We start from the raw sequence: 14,317 nt of genomic DNA on the forward strand, positions 1-14,317 counted from the left end.
ATATGTAGGGGCACAAGACAGGGATGCCCGCTGTCTCCCATGCTTTATATTCTCGGGTTGGGACCCATTGCAATCTATTTCAGGAAACAGTTCTTTGATGCAGGGATAAGACTTGGCGGGACGGACCACATCATTTCGCTTTATGCGGACGATGTCCTACTGTACGTCAAGGATTCGCACCTTAACATTCCAACCATGTTGGAGGTCCTCGACAACTTCTCCAAGGTCTCGGGCATACGATTTAGCAGAGCTAAGTCCTGCCTGTTCCCACTGGCAGGACTGAGAAGTAGAGACAGGGGGGAGCTCCCCGCACTAGGTATACAATGGCAAACCACGACATTCCGCTACCTCGGAATCCAAATAATGCACACCCCGGAGCTTATGCATGAGCACAACACGGTGGCGGCGATACCCGCACTACGCAAATCAATGAGCTTCTGGGCAAAACTTCCCCTATCAGTGATGGGCAGGGCATCAGTAGCTAAAATGATTGTCCTCCCCCGGTTCCTATACAAATTCCCGAACGTACAATACTACATCAAACCTAAGTTCTTTCGTCTGCTTGATTCAATCGTTCGTGGCTTCCTTTGGGGGCAGGCCAGACACAAAATAGCACACACTACCCTAGTATTAACATACGCGCAAGGCGGAGTCCAGCTCCCGAACCTTGAAAAATACTATGTAGCTGCTCAACTCGGCTTTGTGTCCAAATGGTTAGCCGACGACACCACGTCCGAGACACCCCTATTACAATCCATGATCTCCCCTATATACCTGAGAGAACTCATATGGGCCCCAGAACACCTACTGAGCGACATACCCTCCATCGCCACCCTGGGGAGGCAAATATGGCAAAGGGCGAAGGAGATAACCCAGCTGAAACACCCGTACTCTCCCGAAATCCCACTGATCCAAGACATGTGCAAATCAAGTACGGACCTACTCCACCTTAGACACTGGGAGAGGAAAGGTGTCTATACTTGGGGGGGGGGGGGGGGGGGGGGGGGGGGGGGGACCTGTATGACGAAGGCTCCTTCAGGGAGTTCGAGTCACTACAAAAAGAGGAGGACATACAAGCTGGCCAATTCCTCTGGTACCGCAGGATACGGGAAACGGCTAAGGAAAAATGGGACGTTAGGCCAGAGGAACCAGTCAGCCCCTCTTATAACTTTGTTCTATAACCTGGGAGAGGGACAGAGAGCGGTCTCTCAGGTATACAGCCACCTCAGCGACATACCCAACCCAAAAAGTGAGACAATGAAAAAGAGATGGGAAACAGATCTGAGACGGGAACTCTCAGAAGGTGAATGGAACAGAGCACTAGCATACCTAGTCCATGTCCAGAAACCACAGATTCCGATTTATACAACTGAGCACGCTACATCGGACATATCTGACCCCCTGCAGGCTAGCGAAAATTAACAAACAAAAGGAAGCTCACTGCCCATGGTGCCACGCAGACGGGGCAGATCTACTCCACATGTTCTGGGAGTGCAACAAATCACAATCCCTATGGATGAAAATAAAACAGACCTTTGAAAAAGCAGGCCCGCATCATAAGGCATGGCGTAATGAACTAGACAGGTGAATTAACGTGGAAACAAGAGCATGGGAGGACAGCATCAACAGGTCAACTGACGAATCAAGCTCTACCTTGGAGGCATGGAAGGAAATAACCATTAGCATGCTTTCCTCCCCAGATGATAAACCCCCATGAATGGAAAAGCACCCGACCACACCGCGTCGCAGGAACACAACACCCATGGCAGAGACACACAGATCACGCCCAGCCCCTGAAACTTGGAGCCCCCCTCACCCCCCTGCTCCCGATATCCCACCATAATGTTTGCCAAGACTTTTGAACAAAGAAGTTGAAACAAGGAGACAGTTAAATGTTGTTACGTTACTTTATAAAAAAATGTTACTGTTTATTAAGCAAGTATCACTATACCTGCTATTGAATGCAGGCCGAGAAGTTTTACTGTAAGATAACAAATGCCAATAAACAAATTTGAAAATAAACACTCGCGTGATGTCAATGTGAGCTGGCCTCATGGGATGGGTGTGTTTGGCTTCACTCTATTCCACCACCTTTGCATCGTTGCACCATGACACACTTGTGTGTATTGAGTTTGTGAGTAACATGTCATGTCACATCCATTGTACATGGCTCTGGGACAGTAGTCAGCAAGTCCCATCTCATGCAGTATTACAGATCAGGTATGGCTATGGTACGTGGCATGTGTTTTTGCTTTTTTGATGTTGGCGGATGAACTATGCCAGTCAGGGGCTCATGTGTGTAGCAGGCACTATGCACCATGCACTACAGGTTGTATTTAGCCCTTCCACAGAGGTCCATGGCTGCTTTCATGCTACCCTTCAGTTGCATTGACACTGTGTAGGTGCGGGAGTTTGTGACATGGCAGGTTGATGTGTTACATTGTACTGGAAGACCCGAAATAAAGATAGGGAATCAACAACTGAATGAAGTGGAGGGCAGCCCCTCCTCCCCCACTTAAACCTAAGCAGAGAAATTCGTATGGACTATTTGGTGTTGTAATTATGTGAAAATGGTATTCATAATGTTAGTATATACTAGTATTCAAAAGGGTGTCGTGTTTGAGGTCGAAATTGTCATTATCATAATGTGGTAAGGTGGCAAGGCACAGAATGGATAAATAAGATTTTCTGTACACAGACATAAAAGGGCTCCGACAATGCCTTTTACTCAAAATGCATGTAAGTGAAAATGTGGCTAAAATAGAGAAATTAAGCAATGATTCAGAGTGTATAGAATGAGGTAGTTCCAAAGCTGAAACAGTCAAGGATAGCATGCTGTCAGAACTTTGACGAATAGGCAGAAACCAGACATTTAATTGGGCCTTGTCTGGAAACTTATCTGAAGGTTCCAGCTGCATCAACCATAATTGGGCAGAGCACCGAGGGAAAATGCAAGATTGTGCGCAGATTGTATTTCATTTTGAAGGTTTAGTTCAATTAAAAAATATTGCCTGGTGAGCTAATGCTTAACGATGAGTTTGCCTAGACTGTGTAGGGAGAGTGGGGGCGTAATGCTCCCTCTGAGAGTATAAGTGGTACGCTCCCCTGGTATCCACAGGGACGCCACCCAGCCGGGTTACTCGCTGGTATGCTTCTCAGCTTTGCCCTGATGTGGTCTGCGGGGAAGGTTCTGCCTTGTGGTAGAATTAGGCATGCTCTCCGTCCTGCCTTCTTTGCAGGGGTGTGTTGTCTTTCATGGGCGAGTGCGGTCCAGTTACTTCACTGACGCCAGCCCGTTTGACATTGTTCAGGTAGGTCTTATTGCTGTTCTTTAGTTTTGTTGCTATCCTGCATGCCTTTCTTTGTTTAAAATGTCTTTTTTCTCCCTTACGTATGCAGAGCTTTAGCGTGGCGAACTGGCTTGGTTGAGCCCCGCAGGTAAATAATGGCGCATTAAGAGCGCTATGACGCGGTAAGTAAGCTCTATGCACAGCCCTGCAAAGTCTTGCCTTTGCTAACCTATGTTTTCCTTCCTTGTAGGTCGCGATGTTCTTCAGCGCGAGTGGAATGTCTGGAGTGGTGCCAGCCGAGAGGCAACCAGCCAGTTGAGCCTTTTGAGCAGTTCGTAACTTGTAAATGTCTCTACTGCTTTCTTTAATGTTGCCTCCATCTTTCTCTTTCAGGTCGTTCTGCCCGGGAGGCGTGCAGATTCGAGGAAGCTGTTCTCAGTAGCTGCAAGTGTTTAAAGATGAAGATTGCAGGTAAGATGCTGCTGCTAATGATGTTCCTTTTGTCTCCTTGCAGGTTCTGCTTCTCCGAGGTTCGAGGGAATAGCTGGACACGGTGAGCGTCACGTTGCAACCTGCAAAGTAACGCAAAGCGTGTTGTCTTGCTCGGGTGTGGTTTAAATAGCCCCAACAAAATAGTCCAGGTAAAGTAGTCCCTAGGCTACCACACCCAAAACACTAGACAGCATAGCTTGATTCTTAGGAACCCAGCTATATGGATGTCTCCATGTTGGCTGACAATACAATAAAGTAGTTCCCAAGCACATTGTTTTTCATGGTGTATGAGCCTGGCACCATAGGCGCCAGGACTGGTCCCATGAGGGCTTTTGAAGAGGATGCCAGGCTCTAGAGGCCCGAGTCCTGACTCCACCTGGCCAATGGGTTTGCCAGAGGGGGTTTTGGGCATGGGTCATGACAATAGGAGGGAGCTCTGTTTTGAGTCTGGGGTGGTTGAGTCAGAGTATTTGACCACAACGCTGGTTGTGCTGTGTGTCAGCACAGCATGAAATAAAACTTGATGAACTTTACAGTCGCTTTGCCAAATCCTTGAGTTGTCTCTATTTATTGGTGTTGGAGTATATGAATCCAGCACCCCATCCGCCTCAAGGTGCAGCTATCTTGTTTTACAGGTACCCGAGGGTGAGCTCTGACCTATGGGCCCGTCAGAGGACGCTCCACCCTCGAGTACACTTGGTAGCAAGAGGATGGTTTCTGACCATTAACTATTGATTATTACTAAGATACCTATTGGCCGTCGACACGAAGTAACTCTAGGTCTTTGGCAATATCACAAGTCCATCATTTCGGGCTGAGTAGACTGTGAAGCTCCCCGTAGACAATGGTAGTGTAATTGAGACTGCAGTAGGGCCTGAAGGGACCCGATTTTATATAAACATATACCTTCCCATTCCTACGGGCAGCTGACCAGACGAAAACCTGAAGAAGGCGGTGATCACGAGGGTCGGGAGAAGAACGGTGAGAAAGTTAAGTGAATAAACAGAAAAATTGCTATGATTTAGGGATGGGGCAGATTGCAACTGTCCTAGCCGATAGAGACAGGGACACGGGGAGGAAGAACAATATGGCAGAAAGGGGAACACATATATATGTGGTAATTTTTCAGGGAAAAAGAACAATGGCAGTCCAGATTTGGGAACAAACCAAAAAACTAACTGCATTTAAAAATCAATAACAAGAATAAAATATTCATGAGGGGCTCACATGCAGCCGACCAGATCGTGTCTGACTTTGTCACGTCATGCTATGTTGTGTGTCAAATTGTTGTATGTTATGGCTGTTCATGTGGTTCATTTTACGGCATAACTGTGTGTGCACTGTAAAAACATTGGAATTAGTATAAAAAGGATATTTTAAGCTAAATTAAAAATTGGCATCAAGACAAGGTTTTGAAATTGCAAAAAGATTACATTAAGATAGGTGATCAGATGCTGTGGTCATATCGTCTCGAAAGAGTGGAACAGTTCCAAGATAAGTGTAAAAAGCTGTTGCACCATAAGCCAACACAAAAAATTAAAACCGGCAGCTATGGAGTTAAAGTTGTGATTTCCTCGTAGTAGACAAGATAACTGATGGATCGTGCTAAGAACTATAGATGTTCGCATAAAAATGGCTGAGTTATAGTGATTTATAGAAGTACTATTCTCGTGCGTTAAGCGCGCTGAGCGAAAGGAATGCACTGTGTGGAAATGCTTTAACTGTTAAGGGTAAGAACTGTCCAGTTAGAACTAGGAACTGTGAGCCTGTGAAGTGTGTTAAATGCAAGGAATGATTTAAACACTTTTTAAGCAAAAACAGAGCTTAGTGAACTGTAACCGAGGGCATATGTGCGCCTAAATTCAAAAGATGTTGATCTGAAATATGTATTATAAGCTGGTTGTGTTAGAATGTTTATATGAGGTTGCATGTAGTGAGTTAAAAGATCATGGCGTTTTATATTTTAACATCAGAGCAGCTGTTTGAAAAAAACGTGCAATTAAAAACTAATGGTTAAGCGTGATGACAAGAGAAATTAAACATGCGTCCATTAGAGCCCACGACAGTGAATACGGTGATTCATCAAGAAAGGAATGTGCAATGGCAGTCTTTGAAGATAAGCACTGCCAAAGCACAGTGAGATCATGCCTTGCAAGGTTGTATTTATCGCACACAAATGCAGCCTGCAGTATTAATGTAGGACTGTATGTGAAAAGATACATGTAACCCAGAATAGGCAGAGAACTCACATTAGCTGCCTCAGATAACGCAAAAGTGTTCAAGCATGGTTAGAATAGACCGTAAAGAAGGAGAAAGCTGCACATAGCATAGAATATATAGTGAAAGCAGATTAGAAGCTGCCAGGAAGGTGTGTGTATCCAGGCAGACTGAGTAGGAGTGGGACATGGTTTTCAAAATTGCGTTGCCATTAGAGATCAAGGGAACAAGTGCCTATAGTGTGCAATATATCAATGCTCACTATCCTAGTGGAAACAACCCCATAGCCAGTGAAACTATGAGTGGTGCTTCTGTGAAAAACATACCTGAGAAGAAAATCACCCTGAAGGGCTGACTGTTTTGAAAGGTTTAGGGACTGGCAATTCAGAAATGTTAGGCAATAAAAGATTAAATGAGATGCCCAGGATCACAGTGTTTAAGGGGTGAAGCTGGGATTTGTGCCAATATTGCAATTCCTGCATTCGAGCACTTTCTCTTCCAGCTCTTAACATGTACTAAAACAATCTAATTTTATAAAACTCACTTGCAAAGTACGCAAACCGCATTTCCATACCTGACAATTTTGAAACCAAAATATTACAGAAGGGTGTTACACAACGTGGGATGGATTCTAGCATCATTTTCTCCATTATCAAGGGGAGTGCCAGCATGCAAGTAGGTAAAACCTCACAGAAGACAGCACAGTAATGAAATGGATCATATATGATTTGACCAGGATCACTGCGTCGTCTGCTGGCAAAGCCAGGCTACAACATGAACACTTTGGCTGCACAGTCTTGAATTTGCATACTTATCTGCCTCTCGGACAAATAGTTTATGCACATCTTTTGAAGGGATTGCTTAGGTTTTAAGAATGCCCCATCTGAACAATCTAATTTCAACCCCTATCTGGTGCAGGAACAGTGCTGTTAATTGCACTGCAAGTAAATACGCAGGTATGTTTATGAACTTCAGACGTAGAGACGGTTCAGCCAGCCTTACTGGGATGTGCCCTTCTAATCTTCTATATGAACACATATCTCTGTAATGAGTGCTTAATACACTGAGCCAACTTCAGAACCATCATGGATGAATATGGATTTCAACTTTGGCTGTTGCACGCGATCAGCAACATTCCCACAGAAGGGAAATGACGCTACAAAGATTGTGCTACCCAAGCTATGTATTCCACAGTGAAAAACAAAAAGCATTGGATGGTTAATTGATCAAGACAGAATGTACTTGTCAACACAGACAGGCAAGGGGTTTAGAGCCTCAGCAGCATGCAACAATATTTTCCTGGCGTGCGCTATTTAAGCCTGATGAAAAATGGAATCTTACTTTAGATCAGGCAGCATTGTGGGGGGCCCTGGACAGGTGCCCCATTTGCCCTCCCATAAAAACGTCCCTGGTGCCTACTGTAGTCTGGCAAGGAATGAGCGATTCCTAGTAGCATGGAGCACACAGAAGCCCTTGGGCATCAGGGTGCTATTACAAGGAAGGGACTTGCAGATTACAATAAAATGGCATACACTAGGGGCTGCATGACTAAGCTTCACCTGTAGTTATAGGACAGATAGATATATATTCTAATTACAATGAATGAGCTGCATGTTAAGCTCACACTGGATAGAGTAGATATTAAGTAAAATGCAGCATAGAGGTTAATTTAGCAACAGGGGGATGATTATAGACACCGCTGGGGGAACTGATAGAGGTAGGTAACCAAAGTAGGGTTGAGGGTTTTTGCGAGAAATGAGGAGGGGTGGTTCTGCGCTAAATTTGCAAGAGAAAGCATTCCATAGTTTGGGGACAAGACAGGGGAGTTTAGCCCTGTGGCATTAGCTCCTTTGGTTAATGGGGACAGCAGCTGGTGACAAGGAGTCCATGAGCATGTGCACTGGGTGGTAGCTCAGGATTTAAGAAGTGCTTTCCTCTCGTACTGCATGCCGGAAAAGCTTATCTAGGTAGGCCCTGCATCGACGCTTGTCTGTGTTTATATATTGTTAGTGCTGTATGGAAACAGAATGCTAAGCAGTGGTGGTGAATTTTAACACTGAGTTTGCAGGGTGAGCACGCCTAACTGGCTTGTTAAATTGGGATTTTATTCCTTGCATGGGGTGGGGGGAATTCAAGGCTGTGTATGACCATCCTGTGTACCCAATAGGGGAGCCAGTGATGACAATGAAACTGGTTTTAGCTTCATTTCTATTCCTTTGTGTTGTGGGGTGGCAAGCAGCCTGGTGCAGGTAGGCAACCTGGCCCTGGCTGAGCAGCACAGAAGATATTGGCTGAGTCATTGAGCCAGCAGTCCCCAGTGGCACATACATGCAGGACTGCCAGCAGCTTAGGTAGATGGCATATGGCAGTCAGTGTGTGAATGCTGCTTTCTATAGCGTGTGTGGTCCTGAAAGTGCTAGAGGATGGAGGTTATAGTCTCATCTAGCGGTCTCCTCGCTCTCAACCCCTTTCTGTGCTGGCTGAGAGCCTTCAAAGGGCAGTATCTGCGTCTATGCATGTCTGTGGATGCCACCAGCCTCATACATGTTACTCAACGGTGTGCTTTTTGGACACTTGGCTTTCATACCTTTGTATGGTAACACCTTGGTTCAGATATTGCTTTGTATTTCTGATATGTGAACTTTTAGTTAAGTCTATTGTGTATGTGCGTAATATGGCAGAGGCACAGGGTTCCCATTTTTGTGAACTGCCTTTGTTGGTGTTGATAGGTGCTTCATTTTAGAAAAATGTATTTGTATGCATTAACAGTTAATGCCTTCACATTGGTCCAGTCCAGATATCCTTAAGCTAGAGAAAACCATTGCCGACATTTCAGTGGATTCCAGGCTGTTTTCGACTCATAATTAGGCCAGGATTTGTGCATGTAGACCTTTCTGAAAAATGCACATGTAGTACAATATCTGCATGCTGAAAGCTCTGCATGCATGTGTTTACAATGGCTAAACAACTCCTAATGAGAGCCTCTGTTTCTTGGCTCTCGGTGCGACAGTCGCGCTGTACTACACTGAGATTTCCTGTGCAGTAGATCACCCAATGACCTTCCCTTTGGACATCCAGTGAATACACAGTCAGGGCAGGGGAAGAGGCACATACACAACGTCCATCCTAATAGGAACAAGATTACAAAAAGGTGCAATGAACTAGGAGAATCAACAGCACAGGTCTGCCGGAATGTCTTGCATCATGTACACTCTTTGCTTGCAAATCATTTGGCTTCTCTTTCTATAGATGCGCTGATGAGGCCCAGCTTCCCATCCCATCCCTCTGGGTTGGATGCTGTGGCCACTACCTCTCACTGTAAACACCGTCTATAACATTGTAGGTTGGGCGAATAGCAATTTGCTCACTTTTATGCAAATAAGGCTGAGAGTGGTATTTAGAGGCCAGGAATTCATTTGCAGCAGGTTGCAGCATGACTAAATAGGCATAAGTCATGCAACACAGTACCAACTATTCTCAAATACAAGCTGCTGTAAAATACACCATCACACTTGCGCACGAATAATGTACCACCATTAGTAGGTAAAACCTAATGCTTTTCATGTCATATTTCCGTGGGTCTAAACAGTAAATTGCACATTTTGGAAGCCATTTTTCCAAAATGTCTTACAGGGGGAGAAGCAACCGGCACACTGATTGGTGTGGGTTGGCCTAGCTCGCTCCCAAATTCCCACCAAGATATGTACGCCCCACCAACTTTCAAAGTCACCAGCCGCCACTGGGCTGAACTGACCCTAGTAACAGCATCAGTTAAAAATACTAGTGCTGTTAGACATACATATGTGATTTTTAAATTAGCCTTTCCTCCATGGGTAGCCAGTGAGCAGCTTGTCTGGCGTGAAGTCAAGTGTATTCTTTCAAAGAATACTCAGAGTTGCACACAGCAGCACTCTGCACTTTTAGAGCCTGTGAGGATTTTGTAAGATGCCTGCAAGGATGGCGGTGCAGTAATGCAATTTAACACTGATAATGACACGAAAGGAATGAGCAGGTTTTGTAAGTATGACGAGGAAAGGAAAGGGCCGGTGGCAGTAGCATATGCAGTAGTGAAAAGGAAGCAATGACACAGGAACGTCATTCCACCAAAATGATAGAGGCAGCGGAAGTGACATCTCATGACCCTTGACCTCTGACATCGCTGTAGAAAAAAGTTTTAAACATTTTATTATTTTAGGGCAACAAGGGAGACCGTGGGGCAACAAGAGATACCTCAGGGGTTGCATCTGCGACCCCTGGTGACCCCCAAATGACGTCCCTGCAATGGCACTCAAACGATAAGTGCAACAAAACAGAGTGTAGCATGTAACCTGGCATGACATAAGGGTTATTTTACAGCTACAGAAATAGTGTTAGAATTAAGAGGTATTGAGGAACTTCATGAGATGAGAAGCAAGTGATTTTACATGGGGTTTTAAATTAACGTGCGGGCAGGAGCAGGCATTGCCCTGTAGCTGAATGGTCCATTGCCATTCATGTTTTCTATTTTGACTTAGAATGCCCCTGAAACTGAGGGAGGTTACTGGGTCATCTGTGACCTGCTTTTGGGGAGTTTCGAGGATAGCACAAATTTTTTGGGGTGCACCTAAAAGCCTTTTTCCAGGAGCTCCACCGTGAGTGGTAGGACAGTTTGAATGGAGTCATACCAGGAGTGGTATTTTATAATTTTGAGGCCTTGACGGCCAGAATGGAGAACATTTTTTATTAAATAGGGAAAACCCCTTGTGATTTGAGACGATCAGTTGTGATTCAGGTGTTATAGGATTTAGATGGATAAAGAAAGGTTTGAATGACAAAGCGTGAAACAATGATGGAGCAATATGTTTTCCATCACTTCATCTATGTGCAATTCCCATTGTGGGAAAAGCATGTTTACTTAGGACATGCCCTAGTTAGACACAAGCACTAGTTTAAAGGTGTGAAAGCGGCAGAAGGCCAATGAGATTGGGTGGGTGAGAAGTAAAAGATTTTATTATTTTTGCAGCGTGATAAATATAGCCAGTGGTATGACCTGGCGGAGAAATAATGAAATATTTCAGAAATTCAGGCGCAGGCCGCGAATTTATATGAACATTTGCGAACAAGTGGTAGAGACAGATTACCTCCAGGAAGGTAAAGGCAGCCATATCATAGGGAAATATGGCTAATGATTAAGAAACAAGCAGAGTGTAATGTGAAACGTGAACGACAGTAGTGGTTCAAGTGAAAGGTTACCGGGAGGACAACCGAGAGAAAAACAGTGGATACCGGGAGGGCACCCTGTAGACAAAGCAGAGGATACCGGGAGGGGGACCCGAGAGAAAAAGCAGAGGATACTGGGAGGGCACCCGAGAGAAAAAGCAGAGGATACCAGGAAGGACACCTGAGATAAAAAAGTAAAGAGGATTTGCCTTGTTCCTGCGCTTTAATATAGCGGTTAGAAGAAACGTGAACTCGGAGCCCACAGAATAGGGGACGATTAGGAGACAACCACGTTTAAAGACGTTAAGGGAGTTTTAGACCCCATGTCAGGGTATTGCTTAGAAGGCAGAGATATATGTCCAGCTGGTGTCCGTCTAGTCTGTCAAGTGTCTATCGTGCGTGTTCTGTTGTATGTCACATGTAAAGAAATGTACCATTGATTGTTTGAAATGAAGTTTGGGTTTTACGCGATTCTGTAACTAAGAGGGAATCGCACATGGATTGATATTTTTGAGTAAATTGATGATATAGAATTTGGCAGGAAAAGATTGGATTGGAGCTTGCGTACGTGGTGCTCGCTCATATTGTTGGAAGTAATAGACGTGCATGAAAATATTGTTGGTAATGGAATTTAAGAATGGAAGAGATTACCCCACTCACCCACTTATGCAAACAATTGCCTAAACATGCACCCAAGCTTAAGATACATAGCACCAAGTGGGTTAAAGGTACCACCCACAAGGTGTTTATGCCGTGGCCACAAAAGGGGTCTTTATCTAAAGCCATTTTACAACACGTGGCAACTTACTTGCATGTCACATACACAAGCAAGAAATTAGAAAACGCTGTGCTGTTCTCAAATTGAGAAAAATATAAGAACCAGGAAAGGAGGAAGAGACTCTAGCAGCTTGCATACTAAATATATTCACTGAGGTGGTGAGACGCCTACTGCGACACCTGCCACGTCAGAAACAGAAACCGAGGGAAGTAAGCCTGAGCGACTCTACCTATTAAGAGAGCTAAAACTGCCACAAGGTAAAGAAACCCCACTTATGAGTCACCTACATACAGTAGTAACAAAAATCAAGATAAGGACAAGAATCTTACACACCTAGCCCCAAGGGGCAAGGGGAGACGCGATGCTGCAATAATGGAGGGGATCAGGCACAGACAAGTGCATCTCTCGATAAGGAGAGAGAGGGAAAGAAGTAGAAAGGAAGTCATGACAGAACTGATGAGATAGCATTCGCAAAGGACGAATGGATGGGAGGACAGATATTGTTGAAACTCGATGATAAAGGAAGTGATGATGTGAAATCAAAAGAGAAGTTAGATGAGGCACCGAGAAAGAAGAAAGAGAAGGAGTTAAGGGACGGAAGGAAAGATGGGCTAAGGCGAGAAAAGCTATATCGCGAAGAGCAAGAAAAGCAGCTTGATCGCAAACCAGAGTGTCGGTCTAGAAGAATTGACACCCCTCACGATTAACGGCAAACGTATTTTGGTGGCCGAAGACCAACCGTCTCATGTACATAATAGAAATACAGATTTCCGAGTTTGACCAATGAGCGGCCATTTTGATGTAACAAGGATCGCCATTTTGTTTTCTAATGATTCCTCATTGCTTTCTGTTCAAACTGCTTCGCAGCACATTTTTTGCTTACTCTGCTCGACTGTTAACATTGTTGTCTGAATGTGAAAGGACAAGGCCGAAAGGCTGCGAGGCTAATAAGGAGTTCGTTGAAACACAACGTAGGCAGCTCCAGAGAGGAATGCCCAGCTCCCTCCCCAATATAGCCTTGAAGGAGAGCCGCAGGGCATTTAATCATTTCACAGCTGCCAGCCAGTCTCGTTATATGGTAGAAATGTTAGAATAAAGCAGCTAAAGGCTTGAATTATGCTCTTCTTACGGCCCCCCTTTCCCGAGCCCTGTAGAGCGTGTCGGCTCCCAGACCACAAATAGCACCTCAAAGATAGCAAGGTCTGGAATGTGAGTCTTCCTCCGTATGTAGCTCGGTTACAAGAACAGAAGCACTGTGTTCTGTTCAACAAAGAAAAGATGTCTCTCCACTTGCAAGGTTGCATATTGTTGCTAGAATAGATATTTGAAGGTGTCATATTCGTCTAAATTGTCCATCATCAAACCGAGTTCAAAGAAACCCAATAAAGGGGGTTGTTAAACATGTCGCAGCTGATTGTATGATCTGCATTTTGTATATATGTAACTGATGTACGTAATTCGGTCTCTTGCGTCCCTCGAGGTCTAGAGATACACGTTGCGGGGCGTGAGACCGAGTTGGCCAACTGAGTATTTGCTTTGCAATAAACCCTAGCTTTGGGAATACAACCTTGTGCCTGGCGTATCTATCCTGTGTGGTGATTTGCCTTGTTTCCACAACGCGAGGGGCCCCTAGGGGCCCCTTTCAAGATGGCGCCCGAAAAGGGACCCTCCCCCACTTGTTCTATCGTGTACGTTGTAAGGAGAACGACGAGGATGGGACGATCGAGCTGGGATCAAGAGGTGTTCGGGGCACCCTGTAGAAGTGATGAGAGATTCCTTTGCAGATCTGCACACATCTGATCCCTGATCGATGTATCTGGCCAGAGAACAAGGAGGCGAGGGTCCCGAAACGAAGCAGAAGACAAGAAACAGACACAACGTCATTGGTTGCATAAGTATACAGACGAATTGTGTCCTGGAGGACAATTTGATTTATCAGGCGAGTCATACCCCGATTCAAAATAACCCTGATATTGGTTGAGAGTTGACTTTGCAAAATCAAACGCCCAGGGTAAGGTTGATTAACCAAGGGGAGGTTGAAACATGCCTGGGGTATTGTCCACCCTAGCAGGGATTTTCTGCTGCGGTAGACAATCTTAGGAGAATGGCCAAGTTGCACCATCTGGGGGAACGCCGGTGTATGAGATGTATGTGAAGTATGGTGTGGGATCAATAATATTCTGTGAGACTTTGCATAGGCAAACCAGAAAGCAACAAGACCATCAGTGGCTGATAAATGGTAGTTTTGAGATAGTGAGAATAGATAACCTGGAAAGGGTGTTGATAAGAAAGAAAGCGTGTCCCGCAGCACTTGATATCATTAAGGACTGGAGAAGGGAAG

This window comes from Ambystoma mexicanum, chromosome 7p, assembly GCF_040938575.1.
Source record: "Ambystoma mexicanum isolate Mex_15411 chromosome 7p, UKY_AmexF1_1, whole genome shotgun sequence".
NCBI lineage: Eukaryota > Metazoa > Chordata > Amphibia > Caudata > Ambystomatidae > Ambystoma > Ambystoma mexicanum.